The sequence below is a fragment of the Lonchura striata genome, chromosome 10 (assembly GCF_050655825.1).
Source record: "Lonchura striata isolate lonStrDom1 chromosome 10, ASM5065582v1, whole genome shotgun sequence".
In the NCBI taxonomy this organism is placed as follows: domain Eukaryota; kingdom Metazoa; phylum Chordata; class Aves; order Passeriformes; family Estrildidae; genus Lonchura; species Lonchura striata.
Window position 1 is genome coordinate 19,545,176 of NC_140712.1, and position 27,525 is coordinate 19,572,700.

Sequence of the window (27,525 nt, forward strand, 5' to 3'; positions counted from 1 at the left end):
CTGATACAACCCCTGGGACAGAGGATGCCCATTTTGTGTTCTGTGTTTTCACAGCACCTGCTGCCATTTCTCACAACTGGGAAATTTCAGATTTGGAGAAAGCAAATAATGGTATTTACATATCCAAAAGACTTCCTATTACAGATGTCCTTCAAAAAGGAGTAGGGAGAACAAATGAAAACAAATTCTATTTTTTGGAGCTATAAGTCAACTGTAGCTGAACTTGGTGTTTATTTTTTGTTGGGTCTTTTTTTTCCTCCCCAGACTCTTACTTTCAAAAGAAAGAATGTGTTTTAAATTGGGGAAACAGCCCCATTCCCCACCGCCAAACACAATCCAACAAATAAATAATTGTTTCTTGGAAATAATTTTAGTTGCCAATTTCATTGCTCAATCCAATGTAAAGTGAAGCAAAGACAAATGCTGTCACTAGGAACAGCATGAGGTTGCTTTGTGATCTTAACCCCCTGTACCCTTCAGATGCAGCATCTGTGGCTTCACCCAATGTGATTCATTAAAGAGATTATGTATTAAAACAAACATGCTTTCTATTACCTGAGAAGCAGGGAGCATCCTCACCACTGTGCCCTCATCATTTCTTTCTCCCCATCAGTTGTGTCCACTTGATATCATTTATCTTGGGCTGGGGGCAAGGATCCTTATTTCCACCTGCACTTATAGAATGCCCAGTGCAATGGGGTGCTGTTCATGGTGCCAGAGCTGCAGCAGTGGAAAAATCCCAACAGAAATCCAAAATGAAATTTGAGATAGTAGCCTTTCCTGAGCATAATTTCTTCAGTATAACCCCTGTGTTTGCTGATATAGAAATTACCAATTCCCAGTGTTACTGGAGCTAGAGTGAAAATCAGCCTCTCTCTAATGAAACAATTTCCTTCTTTTCTCTCAGTGGGGAAGCTCATAAGCTGTTCTTCTATGAAAGGGGGCTGTGTTTTTTGGAAAAGGGAGAATATGGTCCCTTAAAGCATTGAGGATGAGCACGCAGCACGTGGCAGCACTGGGATCACTGCAGTCTTCCCATTGTGTGACCATCCACCTGGGTCTCTTCATTCTCTCTTTCCAATTTATTTCCTTACATAATAATGACCCAGAGGAGGGTCATCACTTTGCAAACGCCATTTGGCTGAATTTTGATGAGGGATTTGAATCACTCTGACAAATGGGAGCCTTCTGCATGGCTGGCTCTAGAGATGGGGGAATGAGAAACCTCTCACTGAGCCTGGACTGTGCTGTGTCCTGAAGGTCTTTATATGTCCTGCAGGCCTTTACACCTGAGCAGACACATGCATGAAAGATTTAGCAATATTAAGGTTGGATGATGGAGGGGAGGACTACAGGGAATAGTAGCATTCAGCAAAGGGAAGTTCAGATAATCCGAGCAATTGCAAGCAGATAAGGAATTTATTTTTGTTCTTCCCTTTCCTTTTTCATCACCTTCTTTCCTACCCTGTACCCATCTCCTCATGCACCTGGGGCTGGTGGGGGTAGTTAGGGTATAGTTACAAGGTGCTATTTGTGCTTCCCAGTGTTTTTGAAAAGCCAGGAGGTGATTTTACCTTCTGCTGAAGGTAACACCTTGACATATCAGAGTTTCTGGCTCTGCACTGTGCTGGTGACCTCCCGGGCCACTTGGGATCCCCCAGTTCTAAAATGCAGCAGAAAAATTCTTATCTAGAAATTGAAGGGATTAAAAGTGCTGCTACAGAAGCAATTAGTACTACCTCGTGTCTTTTTATCAACTGTGTCAGATGTGTCCTACCTTTGTTCTGGAAATGAAGACCACCTGGGAATCCTTATGCAAAACAACATTGCCAGTTTTTGACCTTCCAGCCCTGAACTTGTGTGCATTCTCACCAGGCTCGCAGCACGTTGGACTCCTATCAGTATCCTGGGATGTGTTTTAAATTAGTGCCTGAGGGGGGAATGGGATTGAGTCGTGCACCACATGCCCAACTCGGCTGAACTTTCTTTTCATGCTTTTTATTAAAGTTGTATATCATCAGGAGAGTGTGAAAGTCACATTAGAGAAGGGAAATCATCTCCCCAGCACTCTGGCTTGTCAGGCTATTTTGCATAATGACTTACGGAAATGAACTGGCCACTTCTGATACTTGAGGACAGGCTGGGAGAGCAAGAGCCTTCTGAGGGTTTTATCACAAAAGAGCCTTATGTGGCACATCTGGTTTGTTTTAAGCATCTCTGTGTATTGGGAAGAGAGCAGCAGGGGATGGGGTGGGATTGCTTTATTTGAAATCTTTTGAGTCAACTGTTTATGATGAGAACAATGGTCTTGGGAAAACTGCGACCAGGAGACAGAGCAGCTGAGCACTTGAGCCACTAATGTGGAAATTTCTCTTGAGTTCCTTCACCTGCTTTACTTCCCTGCTGTCTCCAAAGAGCAAGTCCATGTGAATGCTGCTGTAGAGGTGGGATTTACCTTGTGGAATAGTCTGAAGAAGGCTGAAATTCAAATCAGCCCCCTTTGCTCCAGCACAGTCTCATTAAACATCCCTCAGTGTGAAAAATCCAGCTGTCTAAATCATAGCTAATTGTATAATTATTCAACTGTTGCCAGGGCTTGCTTGGTAATTTGGTGTAGCTGTGGTGAGCAGAAAATGGATGCAGGATGCTTCTTGGGGCAGGAGTCAGAGAAGTTCTGGGGATTTACTGCACCTGTGGCTGGGCCCAAGACTTCTCAAATTGCAAGGCACAAGGTTCCCATTTGTAACTTGAATTGCACACCTGCCCTGGCACACATTCAGGAAAAGACATTACTTTAGTCACCACCCCTATGTTTCTTGGACTTAAATTGAAAAACTAAGCACTGAAGGAAAGTAAAGTAATAAATGATAGCAAAGTGCTCCTTGGTCCTCAGTCCTGGAGCAACACCCCAAACCCTGGGCAAACTTTCTGGGTGTGCAATTATAAAAATACAGTTTTAGTCTGTGTCAATAGGCTCAACATAAATATTTCAGAATTGTTTGGCTCTTTCCTGAGAGCACAGATTTAATACTGCCAAAAATCAAGTACAATGTAATTTTTTTTTTCACATAATTAAATAACAAACAGGAACAATTTCCCAACCAGACTTAATGTATTGGATTCTCCTTTAGTGTCCAAAGGTTCACTGCTCTTACCAGCTATTGTGTTTTTTTTCATGGCACAGCCTTACAAACTGCTATTTTACATTGGAGATCTTAAGGAAAGAAAACAATTAATTACACCTCAGAGCTAATTGGAATCAATATTTAATGTTTTTAGTTCTCAGTTAATTGCCAAATGATGTATCACTAGTTTGATGATGAAAAATAGATGGATATCTCAGGTTCTTCCTCTAGGGTGTCATTCTGTTGACGTAGTAGCTGGCTCCAATGTTTTCCTTTCCTCCTGCCTGCCCCTCTGTGTTCTAATTCTCTTGCTTTAAATCTCATGTCAAATATTTGAAAATTTGGTTATCAAAATAGAGTGGTAAGTTATAAAAACTGCAAAGAATAAGATGGTATTTATTTATGGGAAGATATAAGGGGTTTTAAAGGGGACCCTTGGAAAATGCTTCATGTTATTGTTCTCTTCTGATTCAGCTGATGAAGCCTTTGTTTCGTTTCTGGTCCATGGAGGAAAGGGAAATATATCTTTACTTGGTTCTCACAGAGTCACCCAGGAGTGTCTGCAGTAATTGAATGCATTAAATTGCAGCTGGGGCTCTCCTGGGGGTTTCAGAGGTACACAGGGAGGTCAGACCCTGAGTACTTGTTGATGTCCTGCCGATTTCCTCAAATAACTGCTCTCCCCCAACCCTCTAAAACTCGGAATGTGCTGAATGAGTGATGTGAGCACCTCCAGCTCTTGTTCCTGAGGGTCACCCCCACACAACCACTGTGCCAAGCCCCAAACTCTCCAGCTCCATAAGCAGAATTCAGTCAATTCATGCAGCCACCTCACACCATGGTGTAATACACCTAAATATTGCCATGCTCTCAGCAGGGCTGACTCACACAGCACAAACTACTTCCACTAATAAACTCTAATAAGCTGGTGCCAAGTGTTAACTGCTGCCTTTGCTCATGGCAACGTGGACAGCCAGGCTGAGGACCAAGTGTGGCTCTGGTCAGTGGAGGTGCCCAGCAGGTCTGACTCAAGTCTGACTAAAGGAAATCTGTTGGTGTTAATGTTATATAAAAATTAACACTTAGACACATTCTGGTGGTACATTGACACCCACAACTTTTTTGGAATATTTTATAAGCATGGTAGGGACTCTAGAAAATGTTTTGTCATTTCCTTTCCACTCAGCTCTTTTCCAGAGAAACAGGCAAGCACAGAGCACTGTTTATGATACCCACATTAATAATCAAATGTGTGTGTGTAGGTGTGAGGATTGCAAATAAACACATCTTAAAACAAGATCTATCTCCCTTCCCTGAGCTGGCATGTTCCCAAACGAACTCAGTTGTAACATTCCCTCATGCTGAATTCAGATTCTTTTCATGTATGAAAGCTGATGACCTCACAAACCCGCCACGTGGAGTTAGGGGTGTACTAAAACCATCCAAATATTTGGTGGTGGTGTGAGCACTGAGCAAGACCCAATCCATGGGAAAGGCAGACATGGGATGGACCCTTTGTCTGCGTGCTGCCTTTCCTTGTACTCTCTGAAGATGGCTATAAATGAGTATGAAGAGCAATGCTTTTCTGTATCTTTTCTCAAATTTTCTTTCTGCATCTGCCAGCCCTTGTGCATGGCCAGTTGTTCTGTTTTCTATCTACAGCCCTGCTGTTTCTCTTAGATGGCTCTGTGAGGGCATTTTTAGACAAATCCCTGGGAAACAAGGATGAGAGTTAAGGAAGAGCAAGCAGTGAGGTTCTCCCTCTGGTTTACCTGTGTCCATGGTGCTGTGACCCAGGGCAGCATCACCTTTTCAGTCAAGAAGCACAGGGAAAGCTGGAAGCAAATGTTACCAATGCTGGTTGGGGATTGACTCTAGTGTGTAAAGGTACACTTTGGAGAAGGGTTCAGTTAAGAACTCTGCATTGTGTTGTATTTTTCTCTTTCTTGTGGAGTTTTTGTCACTGTTGTGAAACTTTCTTGGTCGTGTGACTCCTGTGGCAAAGGGAGATCTTTAGGTGACCCCTTGTCACTGCTGGCAATGAGCAGTGGCTGCGTCTAATATTCAGTTTTTCAGTAAATGTTTCCTTCCTTGAGCTGGTTGAAGCACTTGTAATGTTTTTTAATAGAAAAAATTGAATTTATTATTGAAACAAGCAGACCTCTAGAATATCTAATTCTATGCACTGTGAGAAACTACTCAAATCTAAGTACTGTTGGATAAAAACAAAATCAAGAAAAAAAAAAAGCTTTTCCTCCCTTTCTTTTCCCTAGCATTATGAAAAAGAGATTAAAAAAAATTATGTGATAAATTTAAAATAATGTGTTTTCTGGGGAGAAAATAGAATAGATGGATGACTTTCAGCCTAATTCAGTAATTGCCATTCAAGATACAACTTGGAAAGAACTTTCCAAAGCTGGAAAGTTATTCTAATGACATTTGTGACTGGGGAAGCATATGATTTTCTTTTGTGCTTTGATTAATATTCTCTATTACATGAGGCAGCTTAAAATCTAAAGGAATACATATTTTATCAGTGTTGTTCTGCCATTTCTTTAATACAAACCAAGCTGCTTTTGTAAATTGAAAAAGCTAATTGGCCAGTGAAGGACTCTGGGTTTTTCTGACCTGCCTGATGCAAAGCTGGATGTGGTAACTCTGTGCAATCAGATGTGCATCCACACAGTGAAACCTGAGGCAAGACACATCTGGGAGAAGGGAGATGTGTTTCTGGGGGTGAATGTAAAACATTTCTCCATGTTTTATTCCTTCTTGCAGGAGTTGTGAGGCAGGGTATGATTGTGTGTAAGCAACTGGGACAAAGCAAATGAAAGGAAGAGCAAACAAAGAGGAGGAGGTGAGGGAATTCATCAGGGAGTTTGCTTGCAGCCTGAGAGAGCTGCTAGCACAGGTCTGAGAGATGAAATAAGATTTAGCATAAGAGAAACCTGTCTCTCAATTGTATCCAAGCCCCCCAGGAGACTCAAAGGCACAGGAATCTGCACATGGGTCTCTACATCTGGAAGAGAACATGGGGTGATGAATTATTCATGGATTATCTACTTGTGCTCAGGAATTTCTCTTTATTCATAGTTCAGGAGCAGAAAAAGAAAAAAAAAAGAGGATAAAAAGTTGTATCACACCTGCCTTTTAATTTAGGAAGGTGTTACTTGTATGGCTGTGGGCAAAGTCATCTGGACACAATGGCAGGGTTTGCAGGATGAGGTCTTGAATCATGGCAGGCTTTTATTCCATTTCTTAAGCAATCTGAAATAGGGCAGAGGAAATAGCTGTGAAAAAGACAAATGTCTGGTAATTGAAAAATAGCCTCACAATTTTCCAAACATTTTTAAACCATGTGCAGCTTCATCATGTCCACATAGAACTGAAAAAGGGTTCTGAAAGATGCATTTGCAGGGCTCTCCAGGCATTGCCAGTGCCTTTGCTTTAATTTGGAGTTTAATTAATCTTAGTCTTCCAGGCTGATAAATGTAAAATGTCCTCTGAGAAATCAATTGATTGTTTAGTATATTTGCAACATCTTAATGTAGATGAGAGGGGAAGATTTGTGCTGACCAAAACAGAGTTGGCTGTAAGGGAAGAGAGCAAGGAATTCTTTTCCATGTATTTGCTAAAATAATCCCCAGTGCAATGGACATTTTGCAAAAACTCTCTCTATCCTTCCCAGCTGATTGGTTTGCCCATGGAGCCGAACTCATCCAAACTCAACCCTCTGAAAATAATGTTTTAATATATTACTTGGGAATTGAGGGCCCAGAGGTCCTATGTGGCATGAGGAAATGGCTCTACCAGGGACATTTGTTTTAATAATGAGGAATTTTGGAGACTAACATCTCCTCTCCAGTTTGTGGCCAGTTACGTCTCCTGTGCTGTTGTACAGAATTGTCTGTCAGCTCAACAGCCCTTTTCCTCTGCCAGTGCTTCTTCCCTCCTGCCCTCTCTCCTACACTGCATTAATAGAAAGCAACCTCATTACTCAATCTACTTGGGGACAAAGCTCTTCAGTTTTCTATTTCTTCACTGGCAGAAGGAATCGTGCTTTAACTTCCAAAGGCATGGAGCTGCTGTTCAGAAGAGCTTTTCCAAATGAGCAAAGCCTCTTATAAAGTCAGGCTGCAGATATGCTCATTGTGTTTTTCGAGGCGTATTGAAATGCCAGATTTTTGTTTTATTTTAACAGTTTCTGGGCTCAGTTTCTGTATGAACAAGGGAGTGTCACAAACTGCTTTCAGCTGAAGCCAGACACACTGGTTTAGAATAAACTAATAGTTTAAATATTCACTAACCAGAGTCCCATCTTTGGTTGGCAGCTGGGAAAAAGTGTAGGAGTAAATGAGCTTTTAGGCCTGAATTTGTACCTTGCGATGGTGCTTCCCTTGGATTGCCTGCTCACTTCCCAAATCCTTGTAAAACTTAATGAAGGAAAGGTTTTGCTTTTTAGCAGGACAAGGTATGACACTCCTCAAGGAGCCTGTGGCTCACATTACCTCCCCTCTGAAACTCCTGGCACACACCTGTATCCATGTTTTCATCCCTGATAGTGCTCCCTTCATCTCCGTGTGAAAGCAGAGCTGTGAGAGGCTGATCTCCCATTGTGGATGTAACATAACTGTACAAGTTCAGGCTTGGCCTAGAATATACACCCATGTTTGTTCAAACCCTGCCTGTCTTGGAGGTGTCTTTGGAGGGAAGTGATCTCATCTCAGACTTTAGGCAGGACAAAACCTTTTCCAAACATCACAAATCCCCTGCAGTGTCCAGCAGAGGGAAGATTTGCTGGCTGGTTGGACATCACCTGGCCTGGTGGCTCTGCTTCTCTTAGGGTAGTCATGGTAAGATCAAACAGCAGTGCCTCTTTCTGATGGAGAGGCTGCCAAGCTGACAGATATTTCTGGGAGCACTTTGACAGAATGCTGTAGTGCTGGCAATGACCTCCTGTACTAGCCCTACACACTTCCCCAACTGGGGAAGTCAGCTTTAGGCTGGGGAGTGGCTGGAAAAGTCACAGCCATGTTATAGAGCCCCTAAAGAGATCTTATGGATTCAGTGGGCAGTCAAGGGGAAGGAAGGCAGATGTTCAGTCTTACCTTGCAGCACAAACCATCCTGGGCTTTTCTAAATTAACTGGCAAAGGCTGATCTGCCTCAGCCAATGTCAAAGTGCAGATTGGATTTTCTGAATGTTTCTGCTCTCAGCACAAATCAAAAGCACCGTTCCATGTCAATGCTCTCAGTAAAAGTGACACTTTAAAAGGTCATGGCTGTGGAGTTGTATTCGTTTCAATTTATCAGCCTTGTAAAATTGTTGCATTCTTCTCTTCTCCCTGCTAGACAGGCTATGGATTTGTTATTACTTTTATTTTTTTTGCCAATCAACTCCTCATAAGGTATTGCAAAAATCCAAAGCAGGTGACAGAACAACAGCCATTCTTGGTTCTGTTTGAACTCCAGGTTTTCCATCTTTACTCTCTACCCTGGTGAAGAAGAAAATCCTTGAGCTGTGCGTTGGGAACTAGATTTCCTAGAGCTCATAACAGCACTATTTTTTCTGGTAGATACTAGAGATCCATACTAGGAGTAAAGGTGGAATGATTTCAGGATCAGGACTGGGGCTTAGTTTTCTCATATGTTGAGCAGGAAAAATGCCTTGGTTCCTCGTTGTTGGCACTTGCTTTTCAAGGGAAGTTTGTTCCTGCAGGAATCCTCCCCTGGGTGTCAGATGAAAAACCAGGCACTGCTGGAAAAGGAGGATATTGTGTTCAGGAGGGACATCATTAATGCACACAGGTTGTTTTGCTGTTGGGAAGGTCAAGGAAAGATGTGACTTAAGGAAGAGTTGGTTTATTGTCTACTTTGGAATTGTTGGTCTCTGCTGAGTTGGTCTCTGTGCTTCACTGTGGCTTTTCCTGACAGGACAGCAAAGGTTAGGCTTGTTGCTTGAGATGCAGGTCATGTTTTTTTCTGCCCTTTTCATCTCTGAACTGCCTTTCCTGGGAACTGTGCTCTCACTTAGGTTCAGGTCCATGAGTAGACGCTGCACAAAGCTCTACAAAAGGGCTGTTTCACCCACAAACTCTTGAGCACAAGGGATGGAGCAAGGGCTGGGGGATTCAGGAGCATCTGGGAGAAAGGTGGCTGTGAAGGGGGGAATATCTGGCCTGCCCTGGCCCCCGTGGCTCTGGGTCAGGGGAGGCTCACCAGGAGATGAGACATTTTAAGCCTAGTCCTTGGCTTTGTTAGCCCACACAGATCATGTTTGCTGTGCTGAGAACACAGGGCTTCAGCCACACCCTAAGATACAGTGCTGGGTGCCTGATGAGGTCCCTTCTTACTTTTCCTTGTGCTCCAAGGCACAAAAATAGCAAAATGTTGAGTTAGCACATCAACAACAGAGGGAAGGAAGGCAGCAAGGTCACGTTTGAAGGAGATCTGCATGTGGCTGGTGTTCCTCTCCCTGCTGCCTCTGTGTGTTTGTGCTGTGCAGACAAGAAGCTTGGTCAGCATGGGCCAGAGCAGCTGACCTCAAACCTAAATTAAAAGTCTAAATTAAACTGTCTTTTCTCCCTGGAACCCTAAATAATGCCAGGTTTCCAGATCAAAAGTGCAGCGTAAAGGAAGGCCAGAACAACAGTATTAAGAAACCAAAATTTCCTTCTTGTTGGTTGTGGCTAATCCAAGGTGGACTAAACTGGGTTCAGCTTCAAGGGCTTTCATCCCCAGCTGTAAAGGACTGACCAAACACCAGTGGGAGGAAGTTTCTATTTTCAGTTTTAAACGTAGGAGTAACACATGGGAAGACATCCTTTGACTTCACAAAGATTGCTGGGGGCCAGGGAGGCAGCAGCTGCCATAACTTCATTATGATAAGAACTGGGAAGGACCATTGCAACATTATAGAGACTCAAAAGTGGGTCAGATTCCTTTTTCTTTGAGGAAAGGATTAGAAGGCTCTTTAATTTCTAAATACACTAGGCCAAATGATGAACTGAAACAGATCTTCTCTGTTAGTTTTTAATAGTAAACTAAAGAAAGCATAAAGATAAAATGTTACTGAATCTTTGCAGCAAGCCATGCAGAAGTTGTCAAACACTGAAGCATTTGAAAAGGAAATTAATAGATGATTTTATTCACATGCTTGGTTGTTCCTGAGCAATACTGGGGATATGTACTGTTGTGTTACTTACTTTTTTACTCTTAACATGAGAAAAGTACAGGTTTGGATATGTGCTTCACCTGTTTACAGAGCACTAATCCAACCCTCCTTACTCTACCCTGGGGAAGCATCCATTGGTTGAGTGCTGAAAGAGGTGAGAAGAAAGCTCTGTTTAGTGTTTTGCCAGGGTTTTTTCTGCCCTCCAATCCATTCTGCAGTTGATTTGTTTGTGCAGGCCTTGGCTGGTGTTTGTGCAGAGGTGGAAGGTAAAGCCTGCAGTCCATGGGTGGATTTAAGCCCTGAAGTGACTCCTGTGCTGGGTTGTTTTGTTGTTTGCTGTTCTCAGGGGATAAAGCACAGGAACTCACGCTGAGGAAAATCTGCACTAAAGGTTTGGCTCTCCACAGAGTCAAGCTGAGCTGAGCATGGGAGGCTTTTGTCTCCTAATGCAGAGACCTCAAAGAAACTTCCCTGCACACTGGCAAGGGTTTGTTTTGGTTTCTTTTTTCCCCCCTCTTTTTAATTTTTTTTTTTTCCCCTGCCAGATTTCATTAGTTGTCAAGGAATCACTGAGGCTTGGTTGCTTGGGCTGTTCTGAGCCCCTTCCTGAACGATTTGTGGGAGCTTTCACAAGCTATTCCCAGGGTAATATTTTGGGTGCTACACTGTGATTTGCCTCAGTGGTCCAAACTGTGCAGCATTTAATTAATGAGAAGACTGGGCGAGGAAGACTGGCTGATAGAAAGACTGCTGGCAAGCAGTGATCTCACAGAAGTATTTATTTATTTATATTCCTGGAGTGATGCAATTCTTAATAGCAAGGCCCAGATTACCCATTTTAGGTGGGGAAGAAGGCTGAGTTTGGATTGAAAATTCCCTGATGGAGCTGAAGTGGGGGAGATAATTGGTCTGATTCCCAGGTTCTTTCTACCCCAGTGGCAACCTCTGCTTATGCAGCCTCTCTGCATTTACTTTGAGAAGCAACAAGGAGTTAAAACTGCAGGAACCTGAAATAATGAATGTGTATTATTAATTTGGCCAAGTGCTTGAGAATGTGGCACTGACCTCAGAAGAAAGGAAAAATGGAAAGGAAAGGAAAGGAAAGGAAAGGAAAGGAAAGGAAAGGAAAGGAAAGGAAAGGAAAGGAAAGGAAAGGAAAGGAAAGGAAAGGAAAGGAAAGGAAAGGAAAGGAAAGGAAAGGAAAGGAAAGGTAAAACATGTTAGCACAGTGGCAAGGGAAAAATCGATCTGCAGAGTGGATATATTTAGCTCATATTCTCTACATTAGGGCCTTCTCAGATTTTGAATCTTAATGCCTGCTTTAGCAAAGAGGATAGCATCCTGCAAAGCTGGAATGCAGGAAAGCAACACTTCTCCTCACTGCCAGACTATTATCACAGATGATGTTAAAAAAGAAACCACTGATTCATCTGCAGCGCCTGCCAGGAACTCATGCAATCCCCACAAATCACGCTGCTGGGCAGACTGCACTTCCAAAAGCAGCTATTAGAAGTGGCTGTTTTCTTGCTCTCTGAGTTAAGAATCGATTGGGAAATGGCAAAGAATATTCAATGCTTTCAGAAGTTGCTTGCTGATTAATTTCTCTCTGAATCCAGCTGTCTCCCTGGAGTCTTGATTTTAAACTTACAATGTATATTTATTTTTATAATCTGCTTTTCACCTGAAAAGAATAATAATCCCCATTTATTTTAAGCTTGGCTGAACATGCACTGGATTCAGAAATTAATTTCTCCCTGCTCTTAGCAGTTAAGCTTTGAAGGATAGATCCTCAGCTGCTATAAATTGTTTAGCTTCACTGAAGTGTATTGCCTGGTATCTTTAACCTCTGGAAGCAACTCTCAGCTTAGAAACCATATGAAAATTGATTTTACTTGTCATGTCATTATCTTCATTTGGGTAAATGGTGTAACTGATGAACTTTCAACTCAAGCCTGTGAGGCTCTGAGTGCAGCCAGGGACAGGGGGAGCACCTGCCAGGGAAGTGTTTTAGAGCCAAGGTGAGGGTGCCCAGCATCCTCCAGGGAAGTACTTTGTACCTCACATTTTGGGCTCTGCTCTGGCACTGCCTCAATTCTGCCAGACTCAGACATTCGAATCTCAGACATCCACCCTGCAAAACTCAGGTGCTGAACTTTTAAGTGCTGAGATGATTAAAAGATAACCCCTGGACTGGCTTGCATCTCACCTTCTGCCTCTGAAGCCTGGAGGGATGTTCTGATAACAATTAAAACTATTTTTAATTTGTCAGTTCAGGTTGTTACCTGGGCTCTCAACTCCACCAATCTTTGTGTGAAGCAGCAAGAGACCTTTTCAGGATTTAGCTCTGGATTTGGTGGATTTGAAAGAGGACAGTCCTCAGACAGCAGTTTGGGGCTGAGCTACTTCTGCAGGTCTATGGAGTGCACTGAGACCTTTGCCAGGGTATTTGCTCCAGACCAGACATTAATCTGTGGGGCTGATATAACCTTTGCAATTGGCAACATCTCTCTTGATAGAGGAAGAACCTCTAAAATTGGGTTTGAAGGCCATTTAATAAACAAAGAATTAAAAAATAAGCCCAGCAGATTTTAAAATATTTAAGGGTTTTTTTCTGGTCAGACAGCAGCAAATGTGGAATAAGGCTCAAAACTCTCAAAGCTGCTTCTGTAACCTGTGAAATCATAAAAACTACATTGGAAAGGACTTTGCTAGGGCTTTTTGCTCCATCCCTCTGGCTGCAGGCAGGATGTCAAACCTGCTGTTAGAAATTGCTTCTGCTGATGGTTCCATACCCTCCTCTGGCAATTTATTTTAGTGCTTTAACTGGCCCTGCAGGTCACACACTCACCCTGGTCTTAAATCACACTGCTGCTGGTGATGGGCCCTGAGGAAGCATTTGGTGCAGGAGGGGAAAGTATCAAACATTCTGGCATGTTACTGCAAAGGGCTGCAGACATGGATAAATTGGCATCTCTGCCTGGCTCTGCCAGCTCTGGAGTTCAGGAGCTGGCCTTGCCTGCCCAGCATACTGCAGGATAATTTATTGGCATCTAATGGACTCTCTCATTTCTTTCTGTCTCCTTGTGGAAAGCGAAGGGGATTTTTTTCCCTTCCCCTTCCTCCACCTATTCTCTGAAATGCTAAAGCATCTGGCTGCCTCCAAGCAAGGGCAAACTACAAACACCTGGGTGCTGGGGTTTTTTTCTCCTCCCTGAGTTCTGCAGCTGCAGGACAGAGCCTTCTGAGGCTGTGCATGGCACCTTCTCCCCGTGGCTGCCCTGGGATCAGAAACAGCCTCTGGCTTGATTTAAAGGGTCCTTACTCTGGTGCTGACCTGATTACCTCATGATGAAATGATGTGGGGCCATGACACCGAGGCATGATGTCATGGGCTTTGACGTGTCACCAGAAGAAATACAAGCTTCCTGCTGCTGGAACTGTATCACAAGGTGATTTTTGTTCCCTGCACGCTGATTTAAGGGTAGGTAGGGCACTTATGCCATTCATTCCTCCCCAGTGAGACCACCAGGAGCACTTGTCCTGCTGGGAGCCTGGCTGCAGCACAGCCCTGTGGGGTGGGAGGTCTGGATGTGCCCTGAATGGAGGTGCTGGCCATAGGGCTGTGGATCTGTGCACAAAGCCCTGCCCAGCCAGCACTCTGTGCTGCTCCCAGCCTCCTAATTAGATTGAAGCCTGAAGTCTCTGGATATCATCCCATACCTTTATTTGGAATGATTTATCATGCCATCTGAATCAATCCCCGCAGAGAGACGTTACGAAGTTTTGTTTAAAATGCTGTACACACCCTGCTGTCCAGGGCAGTAAATGTTCTTGGCTACATGAAAACCAAAGGCTTGCAAACCAAATTTAGGAATATTTTCCTGCCTTTTCCTGCACACCAGCCGTGCTTTCCGTGGAGAGCAGGCTGACAGGTCTTTGTCTCCTTGGATGGACACATCTGGGGATGATGATTTTCTCTCTCTTACCCCACCCCTGATGAAATTCTTGCTGAGCTCCCTCCTGCTCAGAACCTGAGTCTGGCTCCATGAGGGACCCCGCCAAAATCCTCAAGAGTTCAGAATTCTGGGTTCAAGGCAAGGGGAGTACAACTGACACAAAGAACCATCTCTGACACAAAAAAATACCCTGCTGTAATTTATGTCTTGTGTGCTTCCCTAGTGAGCAGAGCAGGATTTTTGCTCCTGATTTCACTCGAAAAATTGGGATCTGCAATGAAAGGTGACACAATGTGCTGCCCAGGTCTATTACTGTCAGTTGTCTTGAGCTGGTAGATAATTCATGGCAAGTAATTTATATAGCACTTTTACTTATCCTGCCCTTTATCTCATCTGTGGTCAATTTGTTGGAAGTCCTTCTAATTAGAGTTGTCTTTGCCAATCACATGGTTTATTTGTATTAGCTCATTGGCTAAATGTAGCTCTTACAAGGCATTAATGATATATAACTGTTATGAGAATAGGAAGAACTCCTTTCAACTGGAAATAATTTTTGCATTATTTAAGAAAAATGGAAGTCAGATGAAAAAAGAAATTTTTTTTGACCAAAATTGATCTCTTTTTAATTTCAGAGGCTTTAGAAGATCTGCTATATAAAACTGAAGAAAAAACCAAAAAAAACCTAAGTGCAGCTGAAAGCCAGTGTTTTATTCTCTAAATGCTAAAGACAAACATTTTTATTCCCCATCACTACTCCCCATTTTTCTGACAAAGTAATTGCACATTAATCAGCCCAAACTTGTGAAATGTTTTGGATGGAAAAAAAAAAAGAAAAATAAGTCAAGTCTTTAAAATATTTCATATCTCTATTTATGGTGATAAATTTGAAAACCATTTTCCTGCAGGATAGCAACATTATCCTTAAATGCCTTTGTTCCTTCCAGGCACCTCATTTGCTGGAGTATTTGCAGAAAAGGAAACACAAAAGAGAGGTGAACAAAGGGGAAGTGGTTGAAAGATTGGAGTGAATTGGAATATTTCAGACAGCAAATGGAGGGCAAGAGGGAAAACACAGATAACAGTGCCACCAAGCTTATGAGTGGATGTGTTCAGCCCTTGCCTGGGCTGGGCAAGGAGCTGCTTGGATGTTTCCTTTCCCTGGTAAAATCAGGGATGATGAGTTGTGGGTGGGTAAGTAAGGAACACAACAATATTTCCCTGTTCTGCTGGATATCCTGGTGAATATTGGCTCAGAGCTACAAGTTTAGAGCAAATCCTGCAAAGATTTACTTCATGTCTGTTTTGTGAGCAGTAGGTTTGGTTTCTGGGTACTAACACAGGTCTTTGCCCACCAGCTCTGGGTTTTGTGCAGATTCCAGCTCTTGGGAGTCCACGTGTGGCTACTGCAGGGCTAAACTTCAAAATCCCTGTGGAGAGCAGCCTTGTTACACTCAGCTGGGGATCTGCCTGCTCAGATTATCCATGTAATCCATGCAATGTGAGATTAGCATCCAGACCTTGAGAAAAAATTTAGGCATGTGATTGATTTATTTATACTTATTTCCCTCCTGATCGACTCCTCTCTACCAGAATCCCCTCCAGCAGGTAACTTTGAACCTGATTTTCTTCCCTTCATTTCTGCCACGCTAAATAATTTTACCTCTGAGCGAATTTTGCCTCAGCAAAGCATGCAGGGCACCAGCACTGCCCTCCCAAATTGCAATTATGCAGATCTGCTTGCTAGGGAGAAAAGCTGAGTGTTTTCCCCACTACAGCATCCTCCTGCTCCAGACAAAATCATTTGACACACGTGCCTTGTGCTCTTCATTCTGGGAACTGACTGCTTCCCCTTCTCCTCCCTCCTCCCCCCCTCGCCTTCATTTCCCTTTCTGCTGAATGTCAGAGTATATTGAAGAAGCAGCATTTAATTATTTATTTTTAATGCTCTTTGGCATAAATATTCTGAGGGGCACCGACAGCGCCGAATCGATCCTGGGGCCGCTGGGCACTGGGGCAATTCACACCCTGAATTAAATTTGTCAGATTGATCTATGGAGATGAAGACAGGTTGCAAAGCACAAACAACTCTCTATGCTCTGCTCTGCCATTCCTTGGCCCTCAGAGCAAGAAGGAAACCAAACTTACTGTGAAGATGTTGACTATTTCAGGCTTTGCATAAGCAACAGCATTAGAAAAACTAGATGTGAAATTCAGACTCGCTTGGGTGGAAGGGAGTCTGAATCCTAAATCCAGGTTTGGATTTAGGTTCTGGCTAGCCACAATCTCAGCCCTAGATTCAAGCCTCTGTTGGCTGGGCATTGTTTTTTATTGTTTGTTTAATAGGACAGGAGGACTCACATTCACCCATGCTGGTTTTTATTTAATTTAGTTAAAAACTCCAGGGGTTCTCTTCACTTTCCTTTCTCTGACTGTGGGGCAATCCATGGCAGTAAAAATCATCTGTGGCAGCAGAGAATGCAACCCTGTAGCTGGAACTGCTTCTCAGTCATGGAAAAGAGGAGAGAAATTTTATGTGTGAAGCCTAATCCAGTTCCTGTGACAGGGGGAATCTTCAGCCTTGGTCTGTAAGACAGGCCCTGGCTGCAAGTACTCAGCCTAAGGGACAGATGCATTTGGAGCCTTATCTAAATTCTTCAGTCACATTGTGCCTTCAAAAAGGAGTGAAAAAAATCTTTGCTGTGCAGGCTTCCTACTGAGATTTCCCCCAGCCTTCCCCAGAGCTGCTGAGCAGGGGATGCTCCCTGGGACTTGCTGTGGCCACTGCTGGTGCCAGCTGGAGCTCAAGGACAGCAGAGCATGAAAAGGAGCAAATGGGATCTGGGGGTAGCATGGCTGGTGGGTTTTGTTTTGCATGTGTGCATGCTGGGAATGTCTGAATCATTCAAGCAAGTCTAACAAACTTTACTTGGAAGATCTGAGACATAGGATGGTGTTTTCTTACTTTTAAGGTGCTTTCTACTAAACACAGCCCAGAATAAAATATGACAACATCATCCCAAAAACAAAGAGACACTTGAAGCTTAGTCTAAACTTCACCTCCTTTTCTTATAGATTTATTTCTTTAGGCCCAGGCAGGACCACTGTGACCTCTTCTCATTTTTCCTTTGTGCCAGCATTTCTTCTTCTTCTATGTAATAAATAACCTTATAAATACCCTTTTGACCATGGGTTAAACACTGCAAAGAAGACTGAAGTTTCCTGTGCCTGGCTTTGTTCTTCTAAATCTGGTAAGGATGTGGAATAGTCTAATTTTCCTTGTTTTCCAGTATTCAGTGCTACTTTCTAGATTTTCCTTTGAGTGATGTTCCCCAGTACTCATGGCACTGAACAACACCTGGCATTTAGCAGTCTGCAGCCTGAGCAGTAGTTTTACCCCCGCTGTGTCATCTCCTTCCAAATGTTCTCTTTCTTCCCTTGTGACTGGCACTTTCCATTAGGTGACAGGTGCTAATTTTATTTTTCTGCTTGGCTGTTGCTGCCACTACCCTGTGATGCTCTTGTTCCCTGCCTTTCCAGTAATTTCCTCACACTTTTGGTCCTTGACTAGCATCAAACAGAAAAATACTGAATATCTTGGGTTTTTCCTGTTGCTTCTCCAGGGTAGGTTATGCTGGGAGCAATTTATGCACATGGGTTGGAGGGAAGCACAACAGGAATAGGAAATATTTTTTCCTGTCTGCAGTGAGAAGTGTTGATAGAGCTGCATGTTGATTGAGCTGGACTTAAGCACAGCCTGCTTCCTTACACTCTCCTTTTGAGACTTTATCTTCACTGCCTCCAAGGAATCATCCTAGTAGAAAAGTTTCAGCATTTTAGAAAGAAATCATATCCCAGAAATATTCTCCTCACACATTTTTACATGTATTCAGTATCCAATTTGTTGTGTCAGCACACATTTTTTTGCAGGAATGTTTGCCACAGGTCTCACTCTGGCATTCTGCAGCACACTCTAGGAAACCTGCCCAGTGCACAGCTCTTGGTCTGAAAGAGGGGAAATAAAAGCAACTTGCATGTCTCACTCACCGCCAAATTTTGCTTGAAAGTGCCTAATACAGAACTTTCCTGTTACAGCACTACGAAAGCAGTAGGGGAAACTGTAAAATGGAGTAAATGAAGTAGGAAAATGGAGTTAGAAAGCACCTTTTCCTGGGCATGTCCTGCAGCAGCAGCTCAGGGGTTCTGCTCCCAGGGCTCTCTTTTTAAAACACAGACACGGTGACCTGCACAAAATCTATCCTCAATCCTGCTCTGGTCAAACGCATATCCCAATGGCCAGAAATAGCTTTGTAGCAGTTGCACAAACTGCAATGAGTCACAAGCTGTAAAAACAACATCGCTGTGGAGGTGAACCTGACACACATCACAGCCTCTGCAGTGCCAATCAGATAGGTTTCACACCTCGTGGATCCTCGTCCTTTATCGCTCCTGCCATCATTTCAGCTACACTGAAAGGGCAGAAAAGCATGAACAAACTGTTACACTTGGCCTGACAGACATCTCTACTTTCAATTACTGCTCTGTAAACAGATTGAAGATAACAAGTGCAGCCATCTCGAATGGCTCTGGTTGCTCAGGAGCTGCTTGCACCTGCCTGCTCATCCTCCCTGCAGAACATAATTGCATTTCACCTTCACCTCTTTTGTTTCCACTCTCCCTTCTGTTAGGGGTGAGATTAGAATTATTTACACTCCAGATTAATGTCAGCGAAAATCTTCCAGGACGAATGTGAGATGCACTGACTATTTTTCAAGAATACATAAAATCATTTATGTCTTTATTTCAGAATTTTCCATTCAGGTCAGGTAGAACTGTGAGGATTACATTGGATGCTTTCATTATCTGGTCCATCCATTTTTTGAGCAGCACAGCCCACCATGGCCATGGCTTGCCTGGGTGTCAGTGGCCCATGAAGCAATGGCTATTTGTCCTTCAGCACCACTTCTGAGCCAAATCCTGCCGTGATTTACAATGAACTCCTGTTCCTACACTGGCAACTGGATGTGTGGCAGGTTATGAGTCTTGCTGCCCACCACCTTATTACTCTTCTGGATTTTGCAAGCAGCGGATCTGTGATGAAGTGCCTTCATCTGTTGTTACATCATCTTTCATTTCCGTGGCCTGTGCTGTCTGACACAGGGATGCCTTTTTCTAATGTGTCTACACGCTGTCTCCAGATAAGTTATCGAAATGCCTCGATAAATAGGGCATAAAGAACATCATATTTTAACAGCCGTGCCAGGAGCTGAAATTGTCTGAGGTTATAAATGCTTTCTGCCCAACTTAAAACAAGTTTTACTCGGGTGGCTCAGAAGGGAGGTGCACATTTTGCCTGAAGGCTGCTGAGTTAGTCCTTGGGAGAAGGCAGCATTTTCTGAAGCACATTTCTGTCTGCCTCATCTCTGTCCCCCTGAACTCAGGGACAACATTCCTGTAGCTTTCCAAGGAGCTGAATCAAGCCCTTATCACACAGCAGTTGCTCATCCTCCTCCAACACCAGAAGCCTTATTAGTGCATTCAGACATGATAAAGATTTTGATTTATTCATCAACATTTCTCCAGCAGCAAATAGAAGTGCATCCCCATTTCACACTAATATGCCCGTACAATCACCCCTGCTGCTTAGATGAGGGGCTGATTTCCATGCCAGGAATCCTGCTTTATGCCAGATTCCTTTATTCTTCTTGGAACTTTGAAGATACATTATGATGCTAATTAATTCCTTTCTCAAGAAGAGAATAATTGCAAGTATTGGAAGCAACTTCATCAATGTGGCGAATGAAGACAAATAGATGCTCTTTTTATTTTTCTTTCTTTCTTTTTTTTTTTTTTTTTAATTTCCCTTTTGATGGCAAAACCCACAAATTGATCTGACTTGTGGGTTCTGTCATTAACCCACTGGGAACTGGAAGTGGCTGCCACTGGTGCCACTCACTGGGATTTTCCTACTGAGACAGAAGCAAATGTTCATTAGTGGAAGACATTAATTCATTTTTGCTCAACAGGAGCTTCTTGGCCACATGAGGGGTAGAGTTGGACCTCTGTGGTTGCTCTGTGAAGACAGTAGGATGGCTGCAACACAAACTTTCTGTTCTTTATGGATCCTCCCATGGGAATCCCCTGACCTTTTATATGCCTGATTTATATAATCCTCTCAGAGGATAGACTAAAGGGGGGATATTACCCAATTAAAAGGTTCCCTCCTGAGGAGGGTAGAAAATAGCAGACAGATGATCTATTTTTTATACAACATCAATTACATTTCGTTGCACTGAGAAAGATCTGTGCTGTCACGTGCTTCTTCCCCATTTGAAACTCTGGGAGGAGAAACCCTGTGGTGGATTCCTAAAGCTGTGTGGGTAATTAAATGCTTGATGGGTGTGAAATGGACCTTTATGACAAATCAACAATCAAAACTGCATTGACTGAATCCTTATTTGCCCCTGGCTGTTCCCTACCAATTGAAATCTTTGTCTAGATGAATAAGTAAGTAATGTTTAAAGGCAAGGGCTGTTATTTTATTGCTCTTTTCTAGGAATCTCCCAGCTCACACCCACACTACACAATCTCTGTGGTATTTACTCACAGCTTCATCTCATCTGCCTCTTACTTCCCTACTCCCAGCTGCTCTTTGCATCCAGCAATGCTGCCAGTTATCTTCAAAAGGAAATGTGTCAGTGTGTACTCGTGAAGATATGCAGCACCACAGTATTTACATCAGGGTTTTGGTCACACGTGTCGTGTGGAAAATAAAAGATGCTACAAATGGGAAACAGTTGCTGCAGGCTCTGGGGTGTTAAGGAAAATACTCTGCAAAGCATCTTGTGGAGAGGGAGAATATTGCCTTTCCCAGATAAAACTGAGGTTTCTAGGTAATTCTAGTTCAGAGAAATTTTTGAAAAGGGAGATTTCTGCTGTAGCATGTGGAGATTATTGATCTATGACTGCAGACCTTGAAGAGAGGACAGCAAGGCAGTTCAGAGAAGGAATGAGGATTTGCTGGAGCAAATATGAGCATGGTGACTGGGATCCTGGTCCCAGAGCACAACTTCAGGGAACATCTGCCTTGGACTGTAGGAGAGACCTGTCCTTCCAGAGAGACACCAAGATGCTAGAGGAGCTCTGCTCTTAGGCTTGAGATGCTGTTGGGTGTCTTTTGAGCCTCATTTTCCCCTATGGTCCTGGGAGCTGTCTTTGCTACCTGCTTGCCACTTCATCTTAAACTGTTTTTCAGAACAGGATCCAGCTATCACAGCTTCAGGCCACCCTAGTCGTGCTGTCAACATCAGAGATATTTTACTGCCATTCATGGCATGTCCTGATCCTACCCCAAGGAGTGTGGGTGGGTTTGGACACCTCCATGGAGGCTGATATGTTCATTTAACTCCACATGGGGCAAAGACACTGCCTACACTTGCTGTCAGAAGCTGTGCAAGGTTCTGCATCCCAAACAGACCAGAGGCTGGAGGTTTGCAAGGCTGTGGCTGCACAAGGGCTCCAGTGCAGATGCATCCTGTGGAATGAAAGCTCCCATTATGCTGCCAGTGGTGCTCATTAGCTCATGTCCAGTCAGTCCTTGGCTAATCCATCAATGCCAATCATGATGGATGTGATTGTGAGGAAGGGCATTGGTGCCTGGGAGCTGCTGAGTGTTCAAAAACCAGGTGGGACAAAAATTCAACCCATCACTCATCAGCCTTAGTGGTGCCAGTTCAGCAGCAGTGGTGTCAGCCAGCTGTGGAAAGCAGCAAAACTTCAGTCCTGACTTTATTTCCTGAGTCCAGCGGGGTCCAATCCACATCAGTCAGGTCAATAGATGCTCCTCAAGGTCCCTCTCCAGTCTGTGCTCCTCACTGCATATTTCATTTTAGTTGCTGATGAGTCAATGGCTCACGGTGATCCTGGGTCCAAGGCCATCCTCTGGGTGCTGACCCAGGGCAGGGCTGTCTGCAGTGATGTGCTACAGGTGCTCAACCTCATTGCAAGGAAGCCAGTCCACCTGCCACCCAGAGATCCCACCTGAGACCCTCAAAGATGTGTGGGTGCTTTGGTGCAGCTTTTTGCCTGGATTATCTGCCACTGATGGGCCACTTCACAGGCCACAGTGTGCTGAGGGTGTGGTGTCTAAATCTCACACCCTGTGTTCAGTTTTGGGTACCTCACTACAAGAAAGTCATTGAACTGCTGTGTGTCCAGAGAAGGACAATGGGGCTGGAGAAGGGTCTGGAGCACAAATGTGATAAGGTGGAGCTGGGGGAGCTCAGCCTGGAGAAAAGGTGGCTCAGGGGGACTTTCTCATCTCTGTGACTACCTCACAGGTGGTTGCCAGGTGGGGATCAGACTCTTCTCCCAGATAACAAGTGACGGAATGAGAGGAAATTATCTCAAGTTCTGCTAGTAGAGGTTTCTGCTGGATGTCAGGAAATATTTTTTCACTGAAAGAGTGCTAAAGCATTGAAACAGGCTGCCCAGGGAAGTGGTGGAGTCACCATCCCTGGAAGCATTTAAAAACATGTAGATGAGGTATTTAGGGACATGTTTCAGTGGTGGCCATGGCTGGACTTGATCTTATCGGTCTTTTCCAGATCTGATGATTCTGATTCTAGTGAAGACTGTTGTGTGAGCATGAGTGAGACAGCAGACCCTGCACATCCCTCCCACATTCAGAACTGTCAGGTTCCCAGCAGCTCAGCTCTGGGAGCTGTGCAGTGGGACCCAGCACTGGGGATCTCAGACCCCTCTGCTCCACAAAACCCACCCTGTCTGCCCACAGGGAGAAAGGCTGGCTTGCCAGATAAGGTCCTGCTAAGCCTTGGTGATGTGATGAGGCTGAGATGTGACAGCTGCAGGCACTGCAATTCTCTCTGTGCTGCTCTGGGTGCCAAGCTGCTGCATCCCAGCAGCACGGCGCTGACAGCTGGAACCTCTGCAGAGACCAAGCAATCACCACAAATGACCTGAAGGCAGGCAAATAAAACTCATTTTGAGTCCCTGGTACATTCCATCAAGGAATCTTTATTGGAAAACCAAATGGGAAATCCCAAGTCGTTTTTTATGGCTGTGCTGCAGAGGAGAACGTGGTACTAATGAGTCAGTTTAGCTGGGGGAACAGAGGTGTTTGGTGGTTTGGGGAGAGAGGAAATGTGCAGTTGTAGCGAGGGATTCCTGATTTAGGATGCACATGGAGTAGCATGGGCAGCAGGTGGCAAGCTGAAGATGCAATATCTTGTTACAAAACTAGCAAAATATATTTGCTTCAATTAAAGTCTCAAGATGCCATGTTACAAACCTGAAAAGTGCATCACGCTGTGAACTGGGAGATCAGGTTTCATTTCTTTAATGTATACAATCATTCATTCCTTAACAACCTCACTGATGTTGTTCACCCTGTTGTTTGATTTTAAATTTCACTTACTGGTAAATGTTCCTGGCACTGGACTCTCCAGGCCTGTGCCCTGCAACAGGGATCTTAGACAGCAACTCACCTTTGGAATGTGCCTCAGGTTTGGTAGCAAACTTGTGGATTTGACCATTAGGACAGAGATCCAGCAGATGGAAGGGGAAGAAGAGCAATTTCCTCATTTCAGCACAGGGCTGAGCACTGGTTGCAGAGGTTATGTTCCTTAAAGACTTTTGAGGAATGATTGTACAACAACATAAATTTTACAATTGACTCAGATAGTCCTTTCCCTTGGAACTATAACTAGATGGACAAGATTTTTAATTAGTCGGTATTCATGAATGAATAATTAATACTTTTTCCTCTATGTATGTGCCTGCACTCTTGGAACTGAGACCCTGCCAGATCTCTGAGTTCAAGAATATCAGCATGTTAGGGGAAAAATTAATTTTGAGACCAAAAAGAGGAAGACAGGATGTAAAGGAGGTGGAAGGGAAACCTGAAGTGATGGGACATTTCACGAAATCCAGATGCTCTTGAGCTGAAAGCATAAGAAATAATCAATTAATATCTGGTTAATTTGAAAAATAGATGACAAAAATGGTAGAAAACAGCTGTTCCAAGGAGTCTAACTCGGTTATTTCTCAGAGAGAAGAAAAAAGATGTTCTGTCAACTAACTGGAAGATTTAACTTCTCGTGTTCTTGTGAGCCCCTATTGCACTGTAATGACACTTGCAGATTCTATGGCTATTTTCTTATTCCTTGGGACAACATGGATCCTAATGGTTTCCATTCATCTCCCACCACAGCCAGCCCCCATTCCCTTTATTAATTACCCCTGGAGCTCAACACAAGTGCAGGTTTCACACCACCAGCCCCATCTATCCTCCATTTCCTTCCATTTCCCTTAACTGTGCCAGTTCAGTTTACTGGGTTTGGCTTCTCTTGACAGGAGATTTTCAACTTGCTCCATACAGTTAACTCATCAGCTCTCACCCTATAAAATTTCCAGGAGCAGGAGAAATTTGGAGGGTGCTGGGGCATCCTTTTACAGCAGAGCATTCCTTGCTGAACTTGAACACCCTTACTCCCCAGATCAGGAGTTTTATTTCTCTTTTGCTTTGTTTGCATTACTTTAAATCGTGATGAATCCCAATAAATTCACTGTGAATCGTGAGTGAAAATTTGGTATGGGAGAAAACAGCCTCATGTCCTTTTATTGTTTAAAGTGGAGCATTCCCAGTGGGTAAATATCCTGTAGTACCACTGTGGAAGAGCAAATATATGAAAAACCACTTAGTACCACTACGGATACTAATGCAGTTAGAGCATTAATCTTGCTGCAGCTGTTGTCAAAACTGTCACAGGGTTTAAGGTGGTTCCCTGCAGCTCCTCAGGAGAGAACAGCACCAGTGTTTGGTACGGTCTTAACGGGAGGAAACTGGATCCGGGGCATTTTTCATTTAGATGTACAGACAGACATGTGCTTCCTCCCCAGGATTCCTGCAGCCTGTTCTCATCTGCACAGTATCTGTGAGAGCGTGGGCAAGCCCAGGGCTGGAGGCTGCAGAGAGCAGGTGGTGGGAGCTGCTGGGGACGCTAAGCTGTAGGATTTTGTCAGGATGTTTGCAAAAAATGGGAAAAAAATCCCATGAGAAGTGACCACAAATTTCTTACAGGATGTTCAAATGTTGCTGGGAGCAGCAACAGATGTGTCCTGTTGAGCTGCTGCCTTCTGTGCTTTGTGTTGGTTTTTCTTTTTTTCCCTCCAGGGGCTGATCCACAGCAATCAATACCTTCCCCACATTTACCTTTTGCAGCTCTCTCTGCCTGTTTTAGCAACAGTCTAACTTCCATTCCAGCTCCAATTAATCATAATTTATAGGGGGAAGAGGAGGGAGGAAAGGGCAATTTCTTCATTGCATGCTATCCAGAAAAAATTAAAAAGTTCTACATTAAGTGATGCTAGTATTGAAAGTTCTCAGGAGTTTTAGGAAAATCTCAAAAGTTTGGGCCTGGCACTAAGGAGAGGGCAACCCAGCTGAGTGCAGGACCTAGAAGATGGTTGAAGATTCTTTCCTTACATGTCACCCCTTGACACAGGAGATGGTGGACAGGGTGGGATCACCTGCAGCACTGCTCTGGAAGGAAAAGAGAGATTTGAAGCCTATTTTTGAAGGGTTCTGTTCTCTGCAGCTGTGGAGCAGTAAAGCTCCTTTATGTGATGCCCTGGCATCAGTGAGACCCTAGTTTTGTGTCACACTCTTTGTTCATAGGGAAAAGTGCTCCCCTTGGGCTGCGGGGGGCTGTAGGGGGCTCCTGGGGACCAGGCAGGACAGGGTGATGTAGAGACAAGTTTTGTAAATGATCTCTTGTGGTAAATGTCTTAGGCTCTGTGTCAGATCTGTGACACCCATTTGTGATCCAGTGTGCTGCACCCAAAAAGCTTCACTCAGCTGATTTATTGTGACCCTCTTCTCCAAGCCCTGGAACCCCAAATCCTGCCATGGGGGTGCCTCCATCACTGACTGCCTTCACATTACTTGTTGTCTCTTCACAGATATGGCTCTCCACAAAAGCTGCACGTGCCTTTTAGCTGGGAACACAAAGCCAACATTTCAGCACGGGAAAACTAACCAGTGTGTTTAAAAGTGTGTTTTCCCTTTGAGTAAAAACCCGTGCCCCTGGGGCTGGAGGGTGAGGCTGTGCCACTGCAAGCATTCATGTTGGTGTGTCCTTAATGGAAACCTTTCAGCTGGAGGTCACTGCTGTGAGCTGCAAATGAGTGCCACCCGAAATTAAACATCTGAAGCTTCCAGCTTTGCCCAAGAAACATCAGCTCCTTTGATGCTTCTTGGGCTAAGTTGGAAGCTGCAGCTGAAGTCGGATGTTCAGAGCAATTCTTGTCACCATCTCAATTCCGGGCTGGGCTGGGGCTGGTCACTGATGTGGGCATGGGCTGAAACCCTGCAGCTGATTGTCACCCTGGGCTGTGCTGGGAGCCTCTGCTGTGCCTTGATTTGCTCAGAGCCTTGGTCATCATGCCAGCAGACTTGTCCTATTTCTGTTTGTTGATAGATCTGATACCTTGACTAGAACCCATTGATTTCTCCTCTTTCTGCTGGTGAAAGGATGCTCTGAGCAGCAGCAGCCCGCTGTCTCCGGGAGGGGTTTCTGCATTGCATTTTAAACCCTCAGTGTGAACCAGCGCTGAGCACAACGTACATTTCAGGGCTTGCTTTTCCCTGCCGCTCAGTGGCTTTAAACGGCAAAATATTTTTGCAAAGACAAATTGCTGTGCAGGTGCCATGCTGAGCTGCTGGAAGGGCTCCAGATGCCCGGAGGGATGGGAATGACTCCCTGCATCCCTGTCAACAAGGCGAGATGGCTCTGAGGGTTCATTCTCAACAAATGAAAATTAGAGGAGTGTGAAATACTGACAACAAATTGCAGCACTGTTTGGAATGCAAGGCAGTCGTGCTGCTGAAAGGCTCAGAGGTCCACAGCACCTCAGCTCATACTCAAACCCTGAGTGTTTTTTCAGAGCAGCAGAATTAAGACCATTTTCAATATGTACAGACTGCTTCTGAGCTAGAAACAGCTAAAGCAGAACCATTCCCCAGCAAACATCCTCTGTGCCAATATGATGAAATTTGAATGGACCTGGGATTCTGCCTCAGGACAAGCCATTAGATTATCAAATTGAAGAAGAATTTTATGTTATAGGTTGCTTGGAAACAGGGATAAAAATCTGTCCCTGGCCTCTTTTGCCCAGTTGCAATCCACAGTGCTCCCAGTTTGTGAAAACACAGGGGGTGTCTGCAGTACCACAAACCTGGCAGTAGAAAATAT